General features: G+C 51.3%; 1 pseudogene; it reads left to right on the top strand.

Moving 5' to 3' along the window:
- Nucleotides 1–5,034: 5,034 nt before the first annotated feature.
- Nucleotides 5,035–6,933, top strand: LOC123139724 (LRR receptor-like serine/threonine-protein kinase EFR; annotated as a pseudogene).
- Nucleotides 6,934–8,598: the final 1,665 nt, after the last annotated feature.

The raw sequence follows: 8,598 nt of genomic DNA, 5'->3' as shown, positions 1-8,598 counted from the left end.
TGGTCGGGCTCGAGGCCTTTCGCGGAGCGCTTCCAGATGCTTTTCTCGATTTGTGTCACCCCAAACTCACGGTTGGGGCGGCCTTACATGATTTAGCTCGTGTGGCCTTTAGGCGTACCTTTGGCCCTCAGTAACAGGGCCAACGGGAGGAGTTGCTGGAGTGCATCGCCCTGCATACTCCGTCCCTAGAGCATGATGCCATGTCATGGCATTTAGAGCCCAATGGGCATTTCTCAACCAGTTCCTTATACCAGGCCCTGGTGGCCATTCCTGGACCTCAGGAGTTGACTCTCATTTGGGAGATTAGAGTGCCTATGAAGATTCGCATCTTCTTATAGCAATGGGTGCGTGGCCGCTTGCCTTCCGGAATGGAGGTTCGCAAGTGCAATGGCCCTGGTGATGGGACATGTCCTCTTTGTGAGGTTCCTGATGTAAGACAATAGGCTTTGGGGGGAACCGGCACAACCCTCTTGGAACGATTAGTGGGAACATGAAGACATTTGTATCCTTTATGAAGAGAGCTATAACCAAGAAAAACACACTTCTTGGAACGAAACTCGAGCTTACGCTTGTTATATGGACGGAGATGGGGCCAGCAAGCACACCCAAACACCTTGAGAAAGGTGTAGTCCGGTTGTTCATTAAGGAGAACTTCAATGGGAGTCTTCATATTCAAAACACGAGTGGGAGTACGATTGATGAGAAAACATGCAGTGGTGAAAGCATCACTCCAAAAACGAAACGGAACAGATGCATGGGCCAAAAGAGTCAGACCAGCTTCAACAATGTGACGATGCTTACGTTCTACTGAACCATTCTGCTGATGTGTATGTGGACATGCTAAACGGTGAGTGATCCCAAGCGACTGAAAGAAGGAGTTGAGGTTGCGATACTCGCCACCCCAGTCCGACTGAACATGAACAATTTTGTGCTTGAGAAGGCGTTCAACATGTTTTTGGAACTGAACAAAAATGTCAAACACATCAGATTTACGTTTGATAAGATAAAGCCAGGTAAAGCGGCTGTAAGCATCAACAAAACTGATATAATAATTATGACCACTAACAGAAGTCTGAGCAGGACCCCATACATTTGAAAACACAAGTTCTAAAGGATGTTTCACCTCACGACTGGACTCCGAAAAAGGAAGTTGATGACTCTTCCCCTGCTGACAAGCATCACACACTGCTACATCTTTATTACTAGACACACTAGGAAGCTCATGACGACGCAAAACATGCCGGACAATAGGTGTGGCCGGGTGACCAAGACGAGCATGCCACTGTGACGGAGATACCCGAACTCCACTAAAGACGCGAGCGAAGCCAGGATGCTCCAGACGATAGAGACCTTGGCAGAGCCGCCCACTAAGAAGAATGTCCCTCGTGCCCCGATCCTTAATAAAAAGATCAAAAGGATGAAATTCACAAAGCACATTATTATCACGAGTGAGTTTAGGAACTGAAAGAAGATTACGTGTCACAGATGGAACTCGAAGAACATTGCGAAGTTGAAGACTCCTATTGGCATGTCTAGTGAGAAGTGATGCTTGACCAATATGAGAGATGTGCATACCTGCTCCATTGGCGGTGTGGATCTTGTCGGAGCCATGGTAGGGTTCACGAGTGTGAAGCTTCCCCATCTCACTGGTCAGGTGCTCTGTCGCCCCAGAGTCCATGTACCAGTGGGGATCAATGGAGTAGGACTGAGTGTGTCCCTGTGGCTTCTGCGGCAGTGGACGATCAGCCATGGCGACCTGGCGAGCAAAGTTGCGTGTATCCTTCCCGTCATTGCCAAGACCAAGAAAACCCCGCTGGAAGCGCTTGTGACACTTCGAGGCCCAGTGCCCATCGCGACCACAAAGCTGGCACACACGGGGACCGCCAGCCCCTGGTAGCATCGCAGTAGGAGGAGGGGCCGAGGCGGGTGGTGGTGACTGCCCCGAAGGAGCCCTGGATGAAGCAGAGGAGCGACCACCCTTGGTGGCGGCGTTTACCGAGAGGGCGCCGTTGCCCCTGGATCGGCGTGTCTCGACTCGTTGCTCAGTAAGCAGGAGGCGTGAAAAGACCTCGTGTGCTGGCATGGGCGTGGAGTTGCCCCTCTCATTGATGATCTCGACTAGGGCGTCATACTCCTCATCAAGACCATTGACAATAAACGAGTTGAACTCGGAGTCGGTGAGGGGCTGTCCAATGGAGGCCAGCGTGTCGGCGAGACTCTTGACTTTGTTGTAGAACTCAGTGGCGGTGGAGTCAAGCTTCTGACACTCCCCAAGTTGGCGACGGAGCCCAGATACACGAGCCTGCGACTGTGCCGCAAACGAGCGCTCAAGAATAGTCCATGCCTCGTGGGACGTCTTGGCGAAGACAACAAGCCCAGCAACGGCCGGAGAGAGCGACCCCTGGATGGAGGAGAGGTTCGCCTGATCCTGCCCTGTCCAGACACGGTGAGCCGGATTATAGACCGGACCATGCACGCTGTCAACCAGCGCAGGAGGGCAAGGGAGAGAGCCGTCGACATAGCCAAGCAGGTAGTGACTCCCAAGAAGCGGAAGAACCTGCGCGCGCCAGAAGATGTAATTGTCCGACGACAACTTGATGGTGATGAGATGGCCGAAGTGAAACGGCGGCGGCGGCTGCGATCCCATCGAGGAGACTGGCTGAGGTGAGAACACCGTGGAGACAGTCGGAGGGGCAGCCGGCGCGGTGACAGAGGGCGCGATGGCCGCGGTTGACGCCGCGAAGCCTGCCAGCGCGACGTCCTCCGCCACCAGCGGCGCAGTGGCCGAGGGCGCGACAGCCGCGGTTGACGGGGCGGCGGTGGTGTGAGCCACAAGCGCCTGCCCGGGCGAAGTAGCAGCCGGCGGGAGCGCGAAGAGGGAGCCGACGCTCCGTGTCCCGATCGGCGCCTGAAGGGAGGCGGCATCCAGCGACCTCGAGAAAAGTGCCGCGAGGGAGGCCGGCAGAAAACCGGTGGCGGTGGAGCCGGACGCAGCGGCGGACGTCATAGCAGTCGGGCGACGGTGGCGGCGGGCGCGGCGGCGGCGGCGGTGGCGGCGGCGGCGGCGGCGGTTTAGGGTTTTTAGGCGGAAGCGGACGTAACCTAGCGTGATACCATGTAAGACAATAGGCTTTGGGGGGAACCGGCACAACCCTCTAGGGGTGGCCTATCATATATATATAATGAGGTGGTATACAACGTTACAATATACACATGTAAATACAGTCTAACACCTGAGGACATGAACCACATATTCCTCCGATGCCCGGCTGCTATCTTCTTGTGGAGTTGCTTCCGGGACTCCGTTTGGTGGCAATTGGTGTCCTCGACTCCCCATGTAGGACAAGACCAGCCCTATGGGTTGCGATTAGTGCGTTAGCATGGACGCTTTGGAACGTGCAAAACAAACTTGTGATCGAACATGTGATTCCGCTTCGGACGACCGACGACATCTACAAATTTTGCGGTTTCTTACAGCTCTGGCGGCCGCTTAGCAAGCGGTGTCATCGGGACGACATCACCACCTTCATCGCTACTCTCAGCTCCACTGCTTCCGCCCTCGCGCCACCACTCCCCCCTCCGCCTTCGGAGCCGGATTAGCTAGTGCTATTTGACATTGGGGTTTGTTGTGCTGTGCCCACAGCAAGACTTATTTTCTCTTTTTGTTGAACTTGGATCTTGTCTTCTGGACGTTGGTTGTTGGTGCTTTGCTTTATATACAATATATAAAGCGAGGGGGGGGGGGGGGAACCCTTTTTCGTGAGTATGTTTGTTTTATTTGATATCATGTGGAAAAACTACATCTTGGTTTTGCCATGCATACTTTTCCTACGCTAGAGGTGTGCCTACAATTTGACATGGACAGTACCATGCACAACACGGCAGACACGTTTGAGCTTGAATTTCTATCGACGATTCGCTCAATAACACCAAAAATTATCTGCACATTGTGACTCAGGTGACACATCTAGCAATAAGGTTGAGATATTTTTGAATGTTGGCAACTCTCCCTTTGTTTGCCACATGTACATCATTTTAATCCAACCCCCAAAATGAATAGCCATTAACGTATCAGCAATCAGCAAAAGGAATCAAAAGTACAGTTTAGAAAAAAATTTATCATGATTTTAGATGCTGTTCCGGTACCGACCACTCCCATTGTAAAAGCTAGTCCAGGTCATGGTCTTGTCATGCTGTATACAAACTGTTCTTATGATTTAGACAGCCCCTGACTTGCAGCGCTGCGCGCCCATATGACAGGGATGTAGGAATAAACACGACGTGTTGTGTGGCACGGATCAACACGCATAGTCCGAGTAGTACTCCTACTACCTAACCGAGTAGATTAGTTTCTAGCTGCTATATATATTCTGTACCCCCTACGTTGTAACACCGATTAGCAAAAAGAAAAGCCAGGAGCGACAAGCCTCTGTAGATATCACCAAAAATCAGTTTTCCTCTGTACTAGTTTACTAGTTTACGTCTGCAAGTTGCGCAAGAGTTCCGTCGACGCCGACGTAAATCGATCCGAGCGATTTGAGCACTAGCAAGCCAGCTTCACGTACAAGAGGTGCACGTACTAGCTAGCTACTGTTCATCAATCAAGCTGCTAGGGTGTATGCTTGCTTGCTAGCTTTGCACTTCGTGTGCATAGTTCCTGGGTGGTTTTGATCTAGCAAGTTCAAAAGCCAACAAGGCACTGTAGGAAGAACCTCAAACCGTCCCTAAACCTCAGCCACGACATCCGGGAAGCACGGCCGTCACAAAGAAACCATAGGAATGCTGGACATATCTCTGCTCGATTCTGGCTGAAAAGAGTATATATACAGAAGAAAGAGCTGGACCGATCATACTAGAGTATTTATTCAGGACTGGAACGGTCACTGACATGGTTGACGAACTTGAGGTCTTCGATCCGGTGGCAGGCAGGCTTTAGACAAGGGCGTGAGAAAAGTTGAAGATAATTCAGAGCGTAAGTGTGTGGACGTGATGACGCTGTGAGAGAGGTTTTTAAACTCCTGTGGCCTCAATCTGATGAGCATCCAGCTTTCACAGGCACACCTCACAACACCTCACAACCCGGCCGGCAGCAAAACCATGGAAGGAAGCGGGCCGCCATTCCGAGCGATCAGGCCGAGCAAAGGTGCCATACTAGTGAAGTATAGTACTGCTAAGCAAACATCCATCTTTTGCCTTGCCGTCGGTTTTGTCACTGCTGCCAGCAAACTCTTTCTTCACATCATTTCTGAAGTCATTGCGCTGCTCATTTACTCTTCACACATTGCAGGTCAGGGAGGCCTTCTTACATGTCAACCGGCGAGGCTCGCCCGCATCCTTACCCTACTGTCGTTGTTGCTCATTTCTTGTGGAGTCGGCAGCATCCGCTGCTCCTCCTCAACGACGACAATCCATGATAACAGCACCGACATGATCTCACTGCTAGATTTCAAGCGGGCCATCACCAACGACTCAAGTCAAGCCTTGAGATCTTGGCACGTCGGCGTCCCCCTTTGCGGATGGAAGGGCGTCGTCTGCAGCGACCCGAAGCACCTGGGCCGAGTCATCGAGCTGAACCTTATGAACCTATCATTGTCGGGCACGATTTCACCGTCGCTCGGGAATCTAACATTCCTTAGGAGACTGGACCTGTTCAGTAATGGCTGCACCAGCAAGATACCTCCTCTCAACCGTCTCCAAAGATTGGAATACCTTGACTTGGGGTACAATTCACTGCAAGGGATCATTCCGAATACTCTTACAAACTGCTCCAATCTATGGTACCTAGTCCTGTCTAGCAACTTACTAATAGGAGAAGTTCCCAGCGGTATAGGCTGCCTATCCAATCTAGTGTCGTTAGAGCTTGGAGGAAATAATCTCACTGGAGAAATCCCACCAAGCCTAAAAAACAGCAGTCAGCTTGAATACATCTGGCTTGCTGATAATAAGCTCACCGGAACCATTCCTGATGAGTTGGGAAAACTACCAAATCTTTCTTATTTATACCTTGAAGAAAATAGGCTATCAGGTCGAATCCCAAAAACCCTGTACAAATACAATCAGTCTTGTCTCAAAATTTTAGACTTAAGTTCCAATATGCTTGGGAAAACTCTGTCATCTAACTTTGGTGACACCCTCCTGAATCTTTGATATCTCACATTGGATGATAACAATTTTGAAGGCCATCTCCCAACGTCACTAGGCAATATTTCTGGGCTAGAGTGGTTAGACTTGTCATTCAACAATTTCGTTGGTCAAGTTCCAAGTTCTTTTGGTAATCTTGGGCTGTTACAACACCTAAACCTTGAGCAAAACAATTTCTCGGGCTTCATCCCAGGAGAGCTGGGTGGCTTGCAACACCTCACCAATCTGTATCTGTCTGATAATAATCTGAAAGGTGGGGTACCATGAAACAGTGTCTTTGTGTTGGAAATAAGCGGGGTAAGAGCCTTTATCGGTATTGGAGGCAAACAGTGGGAACTCCTTTGGAGGAACACTGGATATGCTCCCATGTCCTACTATCTCTCAGACAAAAGATACACATTATGTACTACCTGATCATATAGGGTATTCATTCTAATATTTGGTTTCATGCCACACCATACTGTTGATCTATTTTATGCTCACCAGGACGTCGAGAGCAAACCTCTCACTCTTGTTTTGTTTTGTTTTGTTTTTTGGCCGTGTGTAATTCTCAGGGTTTGGACCTTCCCAACCAACCTTCTCTTTGGACGGTGAGATCTCGTTCTCAGTGCTCAGCAATCTGCAAAACAAATCAAAAGGATGCTTTCAGAAAAAAATCATCATCAGGATATGTCATGCTAGCTACTGGCCAGTTACCGACCGCTCCCATTGAATGGTCTACAAGAAAAGCTAGTCCACGTCTTGTCATGCTGACTGTTCTAATACTAGAGTTATCGAAAAAAACCTTATAACTACTTGGACAGTCAAAGCAGAGAAAAGTACAGACAGTGTGGAGAGTGTTAGGACTAACTAATTGGCAAGCCCTATCAGGCACCTTTCCCAGACATCCCTTGTCTTGGTCACATTGTCATCCGTAAAGATTACACTACCCCAGTCATTATTCTCAGGTTACCCTGCTTACAAAATAGAAAGAAGCAGCACATTCCCAGTCCACGTCATGGTCTTGGAATGCTTGCCTATTTTTCTTGTAGTGAAGTTATGGATGAAATTTACAATGACTTGGACAATCGATCAAATCAGTAAGCACGTTGGTCATCAGTAATTCGGATTTTGGAGGGGTAGTATGCATATTCTGAGTTTGTGTTTCATTGGTGATTGTAGTCTTCTCCTTGCTGCTGGTTGGAAATAATAACCATGGAAGAAACATAGAACACAATCAGTAAGCACGCACGTGGTTAGTGTTGACTAGGGTTCGTAACGGAGGCAGGCGACCGAGCTTCTCTGATCGCGGCGGGGTGCGCGCTGCTCGCATCCCTCCTTTCCGAGCGATGGCAGGCCGAGTCCCTGCTGCCAGTGGGGTTCCTCCGGGCTTGGTGCCGGCCGTGGAGGTGCGCCTCCGCCTCCACGTTCTGGTGCTGGTGCGGGCCGTCCGGGGACGGTCGTCGGCGGCCAACGGGCGCAAGTGGGCGGCGCCAATAAAGCCGCCCCGGCTGGCCGCGGTGTGGCTGCTCCGGCTGGACTTCGCCCTACTGCGCCGGTGTTGGTGCCAGCTGCGGGACGGGGTGGTCCTAGGCCGACGTTGCCGGCGCTTGGAGCTACCGCGGGCCGAGGTACCCCGGTCACAAGGCCGCCTCCTCCGGGTGCCCATGGCCAGCACCCCGTGACATCGCAGGTGGGAGCTAGACCGCCGCACTTTGTGGCTAGGCAGGTCAATGACTCGGCGACGCCGGTGTTGCAGCAGGCTCAGCCACCTCCGGTAACGGCTAATGCGGATGTTCGATCGGTACCTAGAGGGCAGTGGGGTGACGATGGTTATAATGTGTATGGAGATGGACAACACCGGGGATCCTCGTCTACGGGTGGCGGACGGGGGTATGCCTGGCAGAGCGATGGTTCTGCTGAGAGGCCTTTCTTGGGGCCGCCAGGTGGTTTTGTCGAAGGGGCTGCTGGGCCGGCTCATCGTAACCGAGGCGGTTTCCGTGGCAATCGTGGCCGAGGAGGCCGAGGGGGTCGGTACCGTCCAAGGCAACATCATACTACGGTTGAGACGGTGGTCGACGCTATTTCTGAGGAGACAGACGTGTCTTGCCAGGCTATGGACGTGGTGACGGAACTGGCAGCTGTCGAGGTTCCTGTTGAGGTCGAGGCTCAGGCTATGTCGGTGGAGGGCTCTGACAGAACTGAGGTAGACAGGGCTGCAAAGTTTGCCAAGAAAAAGGAAAGAATGCTTTGTTATCGATGTGGCGATAAGGGCCATTTTATTGCTGAATGTGTGGTTGTTCTTTGTGATACTTGTGGTAAGCCTGCACACGAGTCTGGAGCGTGTCCGCTGTTGCGGGAGCAGATACCGAGCCTTATGACATATGGTGTCTTCTGTTCTGAACTCACGTTTTTTGAGTCACCGACTGAGAGGGAGGTTCCTCAAGAGGAGCACAGTACGACAACTGGGGTAGTGAA

Source organism: Triticum aestivum, chromosome 6B, assembly GCF_018294505.1.
Source record: "Triticum aestivum cultivar Chinese Spring chromosome 6B, IWGSC CS RefSeq v2.1, whole genome shotgun sequence".
NCBI lineage: Eukaryota > Viridiplantae > Streptophyta > Magnoliopsida > Poales > Poaceae > Triticum > Triticum aestivum.
The sequence above is the reverse complement of the archived record's forward strand: the minus strand, read 5'-3'. Positions and strand labels throughout refer to the sequence as shown.